We start from the raw sequence: 14194 nt of genomic DNA, 5'->3' as shown, positions 1-14194 counted from the left end.
TATTGGTCGATACATTGTGTGTTTTTTTTTGTTTTTTCTTCAACATATTTATTTATTTTTTATTTTAGGGACAAAAAACGGTTACATGCTATAAACTATATAAACTAATCTTAAACTAAACAATTATACAAACATATAACCCACACCATTATCCGCGTATTAACATATAAGTAGAATTGAAATTTTTTATAAAGTAAACATATAATAATAATGCTTTGGAACACTTTGGCAATTACAATTTGTTTTCTTCCGAACCAGTGTTTTAATACGCATTGCTCTATGCAAACTACACTAGTGTTTTAAAGAAGTAAAGTCTGTACATTTTTTATTTATATACGAAAAACATTGATACTACTAGTTTGACTGATTTTTTCAGTAACAACTAGGTATAATATGGTGTGTAACGGAGTCTTTTCGTCTTGGGAACGTTATGTCAAGGCGGTCGAAGCAGCCAGTAAAACATTTTTATAATTATATTATTTACCCTGAATTTTGCGACATTAATTCACGAAATCACAATATACTTAATAATAAAATAAATTATAACGAAAATTGCAACGTAGAATAAATGTTATATAACCGGGTCATGATTGTTTTGCTCTCCAGTTTTGCTTTTTTAGTAAAATTTGGTTTTGTAATCGACTTAACTTCCCAGAGAACGTATCTATATACATATTTGAGCGAGATCCTATTCCCTAAATATACGAATATTGAATATCAAAGTAGGACATCGCGAGTTGTGGTTGTGTACTATTGTATGTTTGTGTATATATTGTGACGTCTGATGGTATCCTGTTAGATTACTTGGCGTTGGTACTGCGGTTTTATTTTTGGGCCGAGTGTGTTTACTACGATAATTGTATTTATCCGTTATGTTTAAAGTTTGTTTTGCTGTGTAGGTCATCGATCATTGAAACTATTTACGCCCGACTAAATATTTGCTGTCCATGGCAGGTTTTTTGTCTTTTTATGTATGTACAGTGATCTCTACCCAGTTGAATACAGCGAAATATCTGAGGCTAGGAACTTATCATCATCATTTCAGCCGAGAATTGTCCATTGCTGGACATAGGCCTCCCCCATTGAGCGCCACAGGGACCGGTTCTGGGCCGCCCTCATCCATCGGACTCCGGCGACCCTCACCAGTTCGTCGGTCCATCTCGTGGGGGGCCTGTTTATGCTGCGTCTTCCGGTTTGTGGCCGCCACTCCAGAACTTTTCCGCCCCAACGGTCATCAGTAGGAACTTTACCCCATTATCCATCACGCCGATCGACAAACTCGTCAGCAATATGATCATGAAGATGTTTTTTGCTTGACATACAAGCAAACAATCGGGTCTTGGGACCTGATGACCAGAGCACCTTCTAGATAAAACTACGCAATCAAACGATTCCTCTAGTCAATATTTCTAGTATTCCTAGCTTAGTTCCTTGTATTTCTGAGAGGTTACAGAGGATCAAAATATGAGTCATTTTACCATAGGTTTGTAACACGCTATGATTTACACCGCGCGAAAGTGTGACGCGTCTGTTAAGAATTTGGAGCAAGACTAATTGCGCCTATCGGTCAGGCGGCGGACGGTCGGGTTGCTTCATCGTGAAAGTGGGGCTTTTCGAACGCCTTAATCTAATTATTGTTGTCTGGTTTGTGTATGGAAAATGTAAATTGACGACTATTGATATTTTTTTATACGTTAACCATTTTGTGAGTGAAGGTGGTACGAATTTATTGATTAAATTAGCGACCATAAAATATATTCATAACCTAATGAGTTATTCAAATACGCATATGATGGCATCATTGTTTGAACATGTTAATATTTATAAAATACATTTTATGGATATAAAATATATAATATTATTAAAATCAATTTGACCGAAGTGTTATTCAATAAATTCGAGTTCCCCTTTTCAAAATCAACACTTTCTGATTCGAGTGTCAAAATTAATTTATCACCTTACATATAACCGCAATTGACAGGTACATGACAGTTATTTTCGAGTAAGTGAAGTGATTATTTTATTTTCGAAACTTGCAATTGCGGGAGGAAGTTGAAGTTGCATTATTGTGCAACAGTGAGAGTTGTTCTCAAGCGATATGGTTTCGTAATTTCTTTTTCTATGCAATTCTTTGCATAAGATAATAATAATGTCTGCGACCGCGAACTCGCTCGTAAAACATTAAATTATATTGCACCTAAGTTACGTCACTGTCTTCATTTCTTTATTTATAATCGACGATTACTGACGTAATATTGTGATAGTTTGACCCAATTAAATGGCGTAATATACAATTTTTATATGGGTAGTAATTTCGAAAATTATTTTTAATGTTTCGATAAATTTCAGAGTAATAATGGCGGTACTGTTTTCAATTATTTAGTACTTCTAAGTTCTGGATGCCATTGCTAATACGTGTGACGATGTATTTATAAAAACTATAATCCAAGTTCACACCAAACCCAAAATTTGATTGAATATAAGAAAGAAAATATAAAAAAGGCAAAGCGATTAGTGCCAGAACTACATAAAAATATTACTGTGGAATTAATAACGTTTTCTATCTGTATTTATTGTTGTAATATTTATATACATACATGTGTTATACCTACGGAACATCGAGTTTGACCTACAATGACACTAAAGTTAGCAATGCTTGGTTGGAGTGACAACCGCCCCACACAGTGATACATCATCCTAATAGCACTGACACAGTTCCCTGCTTGTTCATTAACTAAGACGTCTGTTACCTCTACTTTGGTAGTAACCTGTACCTTTTTTAATTTAGGATGTACATAAAAAGCCATAGAGCGTATTTTGTTAAATAGCGTATAGACAAATTTTTGTTCTTTCTGTTATATTTAATAATAATAATATCAGCCCTGTATTATATACTTGCCCACTGCTGAGCACGGGCCTCGTCTACTACTGAGAGGGAGGGATTAGGCCTTAGTCCACCACGCTGGCCTAGTGTGTCTGTTATATTTGTTTCATATAAATTCTAACACAGAAATGTTGATAAAAATCCGGTAAAAAATTTACAATTATGCCTTTGAATTTTGGTAGAAAGACTAAATGTTAAAAAACAAGAAATTGGGCGCAATACGCGGATGCAACGTCATCAGAATATGCAATATATCAAACCAATATTTTAAATATGAATTACTGCTACATTTCTTAACTAATTTTAATGCAGTTTCCACAGGAAGGCTTCTTTTACCGTTTACTGTAAGATATAGAATGATGTATAAATACAAACACAGGAAAATATCTTATTCATTGTGTATCGCGCAATAATGTAGGGTTTTGGCTTAAACTTGAGTTCTATGTAAATCTCTTGTAACCATGATTCAAGAAGGCATATAGTTTTGACTGAAACAATAGTTGAAACAAATTAATTTGTTTTTTTAATCGTCACGCTTCAGAACGTGTTATCGCTTTAAAGAAGCAGATAAATATTTCCCCAGCAACTCGAATAGCCAATTCAATATAATTTTATAGGACAAGTCTCGGGATATCCGAAGTAATCTCATATGTATCTAACATAACACTTCTTCCGACGCATCTTAATCGCTTTCATAATACGCGAATGAGTTTTTTTTAATACCATTTACTTACATAACAGTCGGACCCGGGTTGAGACACCATTACGTGTTCATTGAATGTCGAATGTTGCATACATTTAGTTAGGTAATATTATGTCTGTGTACGTGACATTTTGTTATAATTTACTACACGGGAGGATAATACTCACGATGTGGAGATTTGTGTGGAATGTGTCAGAATATGAGATTTTTCCATAAGAATTTCGAGGGTATGTTAAATCCGCCATCTCGCACTAGGCCAGCTGGTGGATTAAAGGCCTAAATCCTCGCAGTAGTAGACGAGTCCCGCGCTCGCAATTATGGAGTATATAATACAGGGCTGCTATTAGTATCTTATAAATGCGAGTTCATGAAAATATTTGTATGTTAGAAATAAGAGCAAAAACAGCTGAACGGATTTGCATAAAATTTGGCACATGGATAGACCATGTTCTCGATTGACACATTGGTTAATTTTATCCCGCTAATTTCCTCCCATGGGAAATATTGGACTTTTCTAATTTGATTTTTAAATAGATGACGCTGGCTTCGTACAGATGGCTCTATTAAACGCTGCAGTGTTTTAAGGAGTTTTGTAATTCACGCGAGCAAGGCCGCCAGCAACACCTAGCTTGTTATATTATGTAACATTATTAATATTGGACGCAGGAATAAATAAATAGGGCATGCTAATGTCACTGAAAACATGTTCCATGACGTTTAGTGGAAACAATAACGACTTGAGTACAAGCAAGTACGTCGCTTGTCAATTTATATTGTCTTTATATTTAAAAGACATAAATGTCTATGACTGCAATTGCCAGTCTCGATTTTAAACATCATAACATGGAACTCTTTTTTTCTTGTTGCATGGTTATTATTATACCAATCTAAGATAACAATTTTGTTTAATGTAACCTCATTAGCAATTAAAATGTTTTCTGGTAAAAACCTATGTGATGATGAAAAACGAACTTTACAAAGATACCATTGTAATACACATTAGATACGTTGTTTTTTTTAAGTCTTGTATAGAAATGCACTAGCTGTGCCCGCGGATTCGCCCGCGTGGAAATCAGTGTGTTACAAAGGTTTCCCCGCGCTAATCCCGACCCAGGAGATTTTTGTACAACTACGCGACCTCTTCAACAGTTATCGTTATATTTCAGTCAATTAACATAAAACCGTAAATTACTGTTCACCTAAAAAATCCTCAAGAATTGCATCTTTTACTAAAAACCGTACAAAAATCTGTTCAGTAGATTTTGAGAAAATCGATCACATACAAACAGACAGCTTTTGGAGACTTTGTTTTATGTATAGATTGTAATTACAATAGAAATCGACAATAAGGACATCGCCTAAAACGTCCCATCGGTTATAACATTTACATGGCAAGGTTCCGTCCTAAGTTCTATATAAACATATCGCTTACGACACTGTATAACTGTAACTCAAATCGTCGGAATGTATACTCTATTGGCTTTTGCTTGCGGCTCCACCCGCATGATCTAGCTTTTGTTTGCGGCTAAAAGAAAATGTTTTTTAGGGATGAAAGTCTCGCTATATAATTTTCCGGGATAAAATGAAGCAACTCAGGTGTAATGTGGCTTCCTAACAGTAAAAAAATCAAAATCGGTTTATTAGTTCCTGAGATTAGTATTTGAGTTCCAACAAAAAAAAAAAATATATTAATGTTGATAACAGTCCCGGATCTTGAATTTTTTGGAGGCGGGGCAAAATCTGGATAATGCCGCCCCCGATCACCTATATTTTTAACATTGTTATCATCATTATCATCATCATTCCGCGCCCCGCGGAAATAATTTATGTGTGTAATGTTCTGGATGTGTCAGTAGTCAAAGTTTGGATTTGCCGCCCTCTGAATTCGCCGCCCGGGGCATGGGCCCCGGCTTGCCCCCCATAGATCCGGGGCTGGTAGATAACGACCAATCGTGATATACGTGTATTATAACCAACTGTTAAAATTAACACTTACCTACTTTGTGTAACGTCGCTTTAGTACTATAACTGTTGTGGTGTTATATATGTATAAATATTATATAAATCCAAATTTATAATGTTGAACCTTATTATACTGGCTAAACAAGATTAATTGTAATAATAAATATAATAGAATTAATTATTATATAACTAATAAATACAGAATAATGTTTTGAAAATGCAAAACATAGTTCTACAATGGGCGGTCTTATAGTTAATAGCTATTTCTTCCAGACAAACTTTAGATTGACAGCAACAGATATAAAATATAGATGGCGGTGTACAGTAAAGAGATATAGATCATTTCATTCACGAAGAGACGCCCCACTGCTTTACATAATCGATTACAGTGTGCATGAATAACAAGTGCACACGCACACTACGATGGATAGTCTCGGTGAAAATACTGGGATCAGTCTTCTCACCCCCCAACCCTACCGCTCAAAAAGTAGTGGGGTGCGTCTTCGTGGATGCAATGACCCATAAAGTGAGAAAAGAAAATTCTTCAAGTATTTACTGTCGAGATGTTTCTAAAACATACACGATTCCTTTTTAAGTTAAAACGTTTTTCTATTTAACTAATTAGTGAGTATGTTATAGAGTTTAGTAATTAATCTACATACTCCATAAATTATTAAGTTTTGGTACTCGACAGCTAATAAATAATACGAGAGCCGTAATAATATTATCAAGAAAATTCTTGTTAGAATTTTTATTTGAGTAGAATCTGTATTCGTAGTAAAGTAGCCTCAAATGGTGACATTTTTAATGTTCTGTAAGTATTATGTTCAAGTAAATACGTTAGCATGACATGCACAACTCACTTAATATTGTTGGTTTTACAAATTAATCACTTTCTGCCTTTCAGTTAAATTCCAATGTCAGGAAAGACCAATTTGTGATTATAATATTATATTGGCTTGTCAAACGGGGCAAAATATATTTGTTATTTGCGTTTATATTTATAACAAATTACTATTTACAGCTTAATCGATTTACCATTGATGTTTGGCAACCTTACCATATTCTAACATTTGACCTCGTCCGGAATAATAGTGTAATTCCTTTTGGAAATTGCGAAAAATGTTTCCTTCCTCAAGGTGAAAATAATTAAAAATATAAAAGTACTTATATAGTATCTAATGACGCTATTAAGGTGTAACCAACTTGATTTTTTTGCCAAATATTGTATTTCAAAGGGCGTCGAATTTCTTATCTCATAATATAAGATTTAAAAAAAACTGTAAGAATTTGTTATGACTTGAAGTTTAATAATTTGTAACACCAATTCTGTCAACTTGAAAGATTCGTTACCAGAAACGGGCATATTAAAACGATTTAGTCATTTCTCTATTTCCGCCAAGGAGCAGTGTTCAAGCACTAATCAGTGATGTGGCCAATGCAGAGTTCACGGTCGAGATGTTTGCCTACAGTGGGAACGAATTCTCATCCCAGGCACCCTACCATTGTTATATTGAATCAAATTTTTCAACGTATTTAATATGTGAAGGTGTTGGAAATAGAAAGGAGTCAACATAAACATAATATGTCAATAATTAAACATATCCATTATGAAGGTGTATCGATAACCCTGAATGCCGTAGGCTTTCAAGTCAAGGCTATGTCCAAATTCGGCATATTAATAGCTTTATTGTTGAATTGTCTACCGTGACGAGTAATTTCTTCGACCTTGGAGATGTTCCGCTTTTGTCAACAATACGTAGTAACAGTATTGTTTGATTAAAGTTTCCTTATTTGTTTTGTACTTTGTTGTCACCGTACTGTGTTTATGAAGCTATTTCATATTCCTAGTGAATCCTCAAGTTATTTTCTATTCCTTAGCCTTTAGCCTTTTATTATTATTTGTCGGATATTTTATTACAGTCGAGATATTCGGCGACCGAGACACGACGTAGCTAATTTGGTGTTAAGAGGTAATAAAAGAATCGTGTGAAGATAAAGTAATATCTCATTGTTGCATGTTGAATGATTATTTTGTGCAATAAATTTAAGTTTTTTACTAAAACTGCGGCGCGGTATAATGCAAATTCTAACCCTCTTTAAAGTTTAGTTTTTCATTATGGTAATTAAGTAATGTAATCCAATTCCACACATAACATCAGGTGACATAAACGCACAAACCCACCAATGAGAACGGTGTCAACATACAAAATTCGTAAACTTGAACCAGTCACCCATTAAAACCGGTCTTTTGGGCCCGATGTTCCAATAGCCAATTAAAGAAATATATATCTATCATCTGTCCCGCCGGATTGGAAAGGCAATGGTTACGTAATTGTTTTGTTGTGTAAGCGAACGGTGAAAGAGTGCCACCACGCTGCAGTGTTGCATTCGGCATCAACACGGCCAGTCGGTTGTTCGGTGTTGTCGCGGTTCCGTAAAAATAATAATTTTACTGATAAAGTTTGTGTATGTGATTTTGGAACAGTGTTGCAGGTTGCGTTGTGTTTTATTATAACTAAATTGCGGCTTGTGCCTACGCTGGACACGTTAACAGGTCCCTGTCACCGTATATGTAACGTTAGACGTGTAATGTTCCTGTATAAACAACTTTCGTCTCGCTTTTATTACGTGTTATACTTGTTTATTTAATTTTTTTGTACGCTAATTTGCGAAGTTCGTAATATGTATGTAGAGCACGCAATCCGTATTGCAATTAACAATTGCCAAAAAAAATTATGTGTGGAAATAAAAAGTTTCGGTTGACGTTACCTACTTTTAAAATCTGTTGATTCAAAACGTATCTTAATTTTATGAGATAATTATTCATGAGAACTAGATTTTCTATTTCTAGATTTTAAATTGTTGTTAATCCAATTTATTATAACCTGATTATGAGCAACAAATAAGTTTTTACATGCACTGACATTTCACAAGATAACAAAATTAACGACTACAACAAAAATGTGCCACAAAACAAGTAACTACAAAAGGCGGCATGATTAGAGCAAAAAACTGAAAATGCGTTCAAAGGCGTTTGGCATGAACTGCTTTTACCGCCACAATAGGTCGTAATGGAACAGTGTCACTAGGGTCGCAATAGAAAGCAGTGGGCCGGCCCGTGGGTGCGTTACAACAGCCTACTTAGCCGCGTATGCACGTCTCGAGGGAATATAAATGGATCTACATGTAAGGAACGCGAATGTAGAAACTAGAGGTCAAAATATTAATCTTCAAAGGCATAATGTCACAGGGGTTTGGTGAAATGTCCAAAGGAATAGATAAATTCACACGACGTGAAGATAAACAATTGTAGGTTATTTTTTTGGTATCGGGTGGTGGTTAGATTATAATTTAAGGGTCCTGCCTAACGCAATGCTATATTATATTTCTGTAATATAATATACAACTAATATGATAGGTAGCGATAGTAAGACAAAATGAAACTGTATACACAAAGGATGTAGGTAAATTAATAATCCAATGGCAGTAAAGAATCGTAAAATTATTGTAAAAATGTTAAAACTGGTTGAAAATAAATATCAACTGGACAAGCGAGAGTACGAAAGTTACATTGAACGAAGCTTTCCTTATGAAGAAATGAAAGTAGCTGATTAAATATCTTGTTGACATTTATCATTAAAGTGCATTCACTAGTAACATGTTTATCGGTAGAATTCGTTTTAACAAATTTCTTAATGCGACACTGGTTTGTGTTATATTTAAAATGTCACCTAAGGACATAGTCGATATTTTTGGATGTTGAGTCATAAAATGGAGCTAGGATAATGGATCTGTATTGTAAGACAGGTTTTGTTGGACGTTCTTAAAATTTTATATTACGTCCATATTCAAATCTTTATTGTTTTTATCCCATAAACCAAATTTGTTAAAATCAACAAAAATATGTATCCTAGCGATAAGTCATCATCGTCATATCGTCATCACATGTCATTCCCATGCTATTTTATTGTTTTTTATTAGCGTTAACGATTGAAGAAGTATATTGTTATACTATGCTTCTCATACTGAGGCAATGGACCGTGAACCTACCAGTTTGCGGCGAGCTGGATTTTTCTCCAAGTATTTTTGTGCATCAGATTTTGGTTGTGCGACATCAAGGCTGTTTATAATAATTGTACTCGCTTCCTACACTTTGTTGTTATCGTAGGTCGATAACCCAGACCTTCCATATTGGACATCCTTAAAACCAATCAATTAAGTACTTGTTTTAATAATATCAGCACTATATCGTATACTATGCCACTAATGGGTACGAGCCTCTACTACCGAGAGGGATTAATCCATCACACCATATCGTTGTGCAGACTTCACATACTTTCGGGATTCTTACGGAAAAATTAAAGGCATGCAGGTTTTTTCAGGGTGATAAATCACCACTTTAGAGATTATCTTTTGTCTGACTGAATGACATCAACCTTTTGTTATATATTTTTTACATTTAATAATATTTTAATTAACTCTAAGTATATCGAAGATATTTGCTTTCGCGCTTGAGTGAAATAGCAGAACATCATGAAACGTTCACGTCCTTGGAATAATAAATCGTTCGTAGAATGTGTGATGCCTGACAATGTATAAAAACAGGTTTTTTTTAACTTAACCAAAAAATGTTTGGAGAATAATAATCGTCTGCATTTATTTTTCTTGAATATTTATATAGTAGTATTCTTTAGAATTTTACACGAATCGCAGGTAACATTTAATTTGCATATATATTAAAATCAACTATCGTATAATCTAGATCTTTTGAATATTATTAATTGTGTCTCGGTTCACACTAAATTTACTCGACACTGTAAAGTTCTTCCGTACACGGGTAAAACAGTAAAATTATTTATTTTTATTTACTCAAAACGGGATCAATAATAGAATCACTTTAATGCCCGTCAGAAACATTTATCCGAACCTTAATATCGTTGAACATTTTGCTTATATAATGGAAGATGTTGCTCAATCTTTCTTCCTTCTCTTTTCTATGTTTACTTTAATTATTTTGTGTAGATAAAGTAATTCATAGCATAGCGTTAAGTTTTCGTTTACCAACAGACAACTTTGTATTCTCTATTAATCTTCTTCGCATAATAAAATTATTAGATCTTGATGCTACAATGGGGATGTTCTCCTCCTTCTCAGATTTACAAACGGATAACGTACTGGCCAAAAAATAAATATTAAATCAAATAAACGTGTCGCATTATGTCAAATATTTCGTGTATTTACACCGTAGATATCATATATATCAACACCCATGAGCCTTAATCACCAGATTTTACGGTTTTATGTCCTCTCAGCTGATGTTTATTGTTAACGTTATCAATATTTGGTCTGGCGACATGGCCTTTATTTCCGTTGATGTAAGGTCGAGGATCTGTACTGTGTATTGTGTTATCTTCCGCAAATACAAGTCGTTAAATACAGGAAGATGCGTATGCATTGCATTGTCTGATGAAATCATGTAGTGAAGATTAAATATTGAATGCCCTTCATATGTATTTGTCATTGCGCTTTGATAATGAACTTGACCTTCCATCTTTACCAATATAATAATTTTCTATAAGCTAGGCCAGAATTTCTTGTATCTTCGACATGCATTAGAGAATTTTATTCTTTCTGGGAGTTCGAGATCTCTTAGTTTCTCATATTTTCTTGACTGTGAACATGGTATATCTACGATTGTATATTAGAATCGATATTAAGAATGGTAGTAAAAACACAAGGCTCGTGAGTCACATCCGATATTATGTGCGTGACTAAAAGCCTTTTGTAGATATACGAGTCTAAATTATTAACTGTAGAGGCGTTCTAAATATTGAAATTATTGACTTTTGATTTATTCAGGTTACGTCAGGTCAGTCACGCTGTTTTTATTTTCCATTTATTATTACTCTTAGTTTATGGTAATCTATTGATTAATTCTTAATTTCTTCGAAAACGAACTCTTTCTTAAAATAATTATACCATGTTTGTTTTGTTTCTTTTATGGTATTTGTTTACTTTCATTTGTGTTTAATTGCATCTCGGCTTATTTTTCATTTTATCATTAATCATTTGCTCCTATAAATAGTACACTTCCTCTTTTTCTATAAACAATAAATATTTTTACACAAACGTCAACTCCAAACACTTTTCCTATTAGTATCCCATTTTGCTTTAAAGTGGTAGTTAATTCAGTAGGTCGACTCAAACTACTCCATTAGATGTCCCTCATGAATTAATGATATGTAGTTACTTCTGATTGACACGGTATCTAAGCAACCAGTACAAAGTTAAACACCGATACCAGTATAAATGTGCCTTTAATTTCATTGACGTAAAAACCATTTTTGTTTATCATAACATATCAAGGCTATGCGAGTGCTCAGCCCCTCCACTCATAAGTGAACTCCCTAAATTAAGAAGCTATATTTATATTTAATTGTTATGCCTTTGTTTACGTCAATACCGTAATGATTGATAAATTAGTGGAAATATTTACTATATTTATAAAATAACTCATTGACACAAATTGGTTTTGCAGTCATTGACCAGTATTGAGCGTCATAAAAAATACTTTTCCATGGACGATGTCAGCAAAATATACTGCCTATTTATTTTGTAATAAATTCAAGATTAATTACGTCTATGCAATATAAACATTTTTAAACAAGTTTTTTTATTAATCATGTGTTTGTTAAACCAGTTGGATGTTGAATGGAACTTATTCCACGTGTACGTTTATGGCAGATTTTATTGGCTTGCTTAATGTTTTCAAGTTTTATTATTTTTGCAAGCACAGAAAGCAGACATTGTTCGTGCAAATCGTTGAATTGTTTTTTTATTAATTTATATATAATCAGTATACTCTGTAGTCGTATCTACTTTAAAACAGCTCGTGAGTATTTTACGCAGTTCATTGCACACTAATATTACAGTATTATACATCTGTGAACAAGTGGTTGTCTTGACGTAAATTATCCTTTTAGGAGAAAACAGATCTTTTCCCGAGAAAACATTGACGAAACGGCTAGTAACACCTTTAGAAATAGCAATGGCTGACACATTAGGTAAATGAGGATTCATGTCAAGGTTTTTTATGAGTCAGATGGTTTTCAGCAGTGGTTTTTTTCACCTTTCGTAATATCTTTAGCTAAAGATATTATTCATTTCGTTTCCTTCCTCATTTCGTAATCATTTTAAATGTTTCATTTGTACAGTCTTACACAATAGATTTTATGCAACTGTTGTTTTTGTCTACATTCAACTACATTTTTGTCAAAATTTTGGATAATGCCAAGATCTTGATGAAAGTGTTCATTCTAGATCCTCCTAATATGGCGATTCGCAATAACAAAAATCATTTCGTGAATATGGTAGAACTACTCATGACATGATATATTATTATTCTAATAAAATGTATAATGCGAAAATACAAAACCAGAACAATTATTCAATATGCAAACATTTATTTGCAATATCTATGAATTATTAAATATTTTGCTTACGTTCACAAACGATTTCCTAGATTTTTTTTTTATCGAAATATGTAGTTTAGTTTACCAGTTTAGTATTCTTATTAGTCTAAATTAAAATTATCAGAAAGTGTTGTTTAAAAACTGATATGTTTTTCATAAACAAAGATTTGGAAAAACACAATACTTGTTTTTTAAATATGGTTCAAGATCATTCGCAATAGCAAGTATGTTTTCAGACTGACGGCTTAATATCATTTCACCACATCAAAATCGGTCCAGCCACTTTTACGCTCACAAAACAAACGGACAAAAATCAGATAGTCTGCCGTTTTAATATACTTAAAGATAAAGCATATTGAATGTGTGTTGGATATTTAAAGAGAGCGTGTTATTAGTACCTTGCGGTATTTTAAAGAGTACTTAATAAGTCACATCACTTGTATGGCTACGTACTTGACAATTTTTTATAACATATATCAATGATGAGTAGCGGTTACCGTTATCTTTACTTATTTCTTTCGGTATATATTTACGTTCTTTTCACTATATTTTATATATCTATTTATTTTTATTCTTCTAATAAAATCAGTGACTCACTATCCAATAGGTGAAGGTTACCAAACTAGCAACAGGTCTTGCCCGGCAATTTGTGCTAAAATGGAACCTTTCGGCATTATTATAGGATGCAAGTTGACCGCACACGTTGTTATAAATGTTTGTGTGCGTCTCATGATTTATTTATTTACGGAAAACTTACAGCTAACCAAAGATAATAAACAGTATTATAATCTTACAACTCTTTGCAACACACAGATGTAGTTTGTACAAATATTATATAACAGAAAGCAAGACAGCGAATTAAAAGTTTCATAGATACATGTTTTTAGAAGTAGCAGTCAGCTCGGAGATTACAGAAATATTTTGTTTTATTAAAAGATATACATAAGCGATACATATAAAAAAAAAGCATCAACCAAGATTTTATCGCACATTCTATGTTACCATAATTAAAATGTATACTTATACGAGGGTATAAAACATTATTATTTTATTGTTTATCCTATTTATAACCCTCGAGTGACATCTTCACCCAGTTCGGACGTCTCGTTGACTCCAATTAATTGGGTCACGTCGACTTTGCAAAGGTTGGGGCGACGTCATGGATTAGCG

At 33.5% G+C, this 14194-nt stretch overlaps 1 protein-coding gene across 4 annotated transcripts in view; it reads left to right on the top strand.

The window, feature by feature from the left end:
- LOC115444170 (protein fem-1 homolog CG6966) overlaps window positions 1-14194 on the top strand; it is an 86046-nt gene that overhangs the window by 57945 nt on the left and 13907 nt on the right. The window contains exon 1 of one of the 4 annotated variants that reach the window (XM_030169841.2): window positions 7928-8045. The exons of 2 other annotated variants lie outside the window; for them this stretch is intronic. The gene's annotated coding sequence lies outside the window, so the exon portion shown is untranslated. Of the gene's footprint in view, window positions 1-7927; window positions 8107-14194 lie in introns of those variants that run through there. One more of the 4 variants, XM_037436374.1, reaches the window with a different exon arrangement.

This window comes from Manduca sexta, chromosome 8 (genome assembly GCF_014839805.1).
Source record: "Manduca sexta isolate Smith_Timp_Sample1 chromosome 8, JHU_Msex_v1.0, whole genome shotgun sequence".
NCBI classification, from domain to species: domain Eukaryota; kingdom Metazoa; phylum Arthropoda; class Insecta; order Lepidoptera; family Sphingidae; genus Manduca; species Manduca sexta.
Note: the sequence above shows the minus strand (reverse complement) of the source record. Positions and strands in the feature narration are given on the sequence as shown.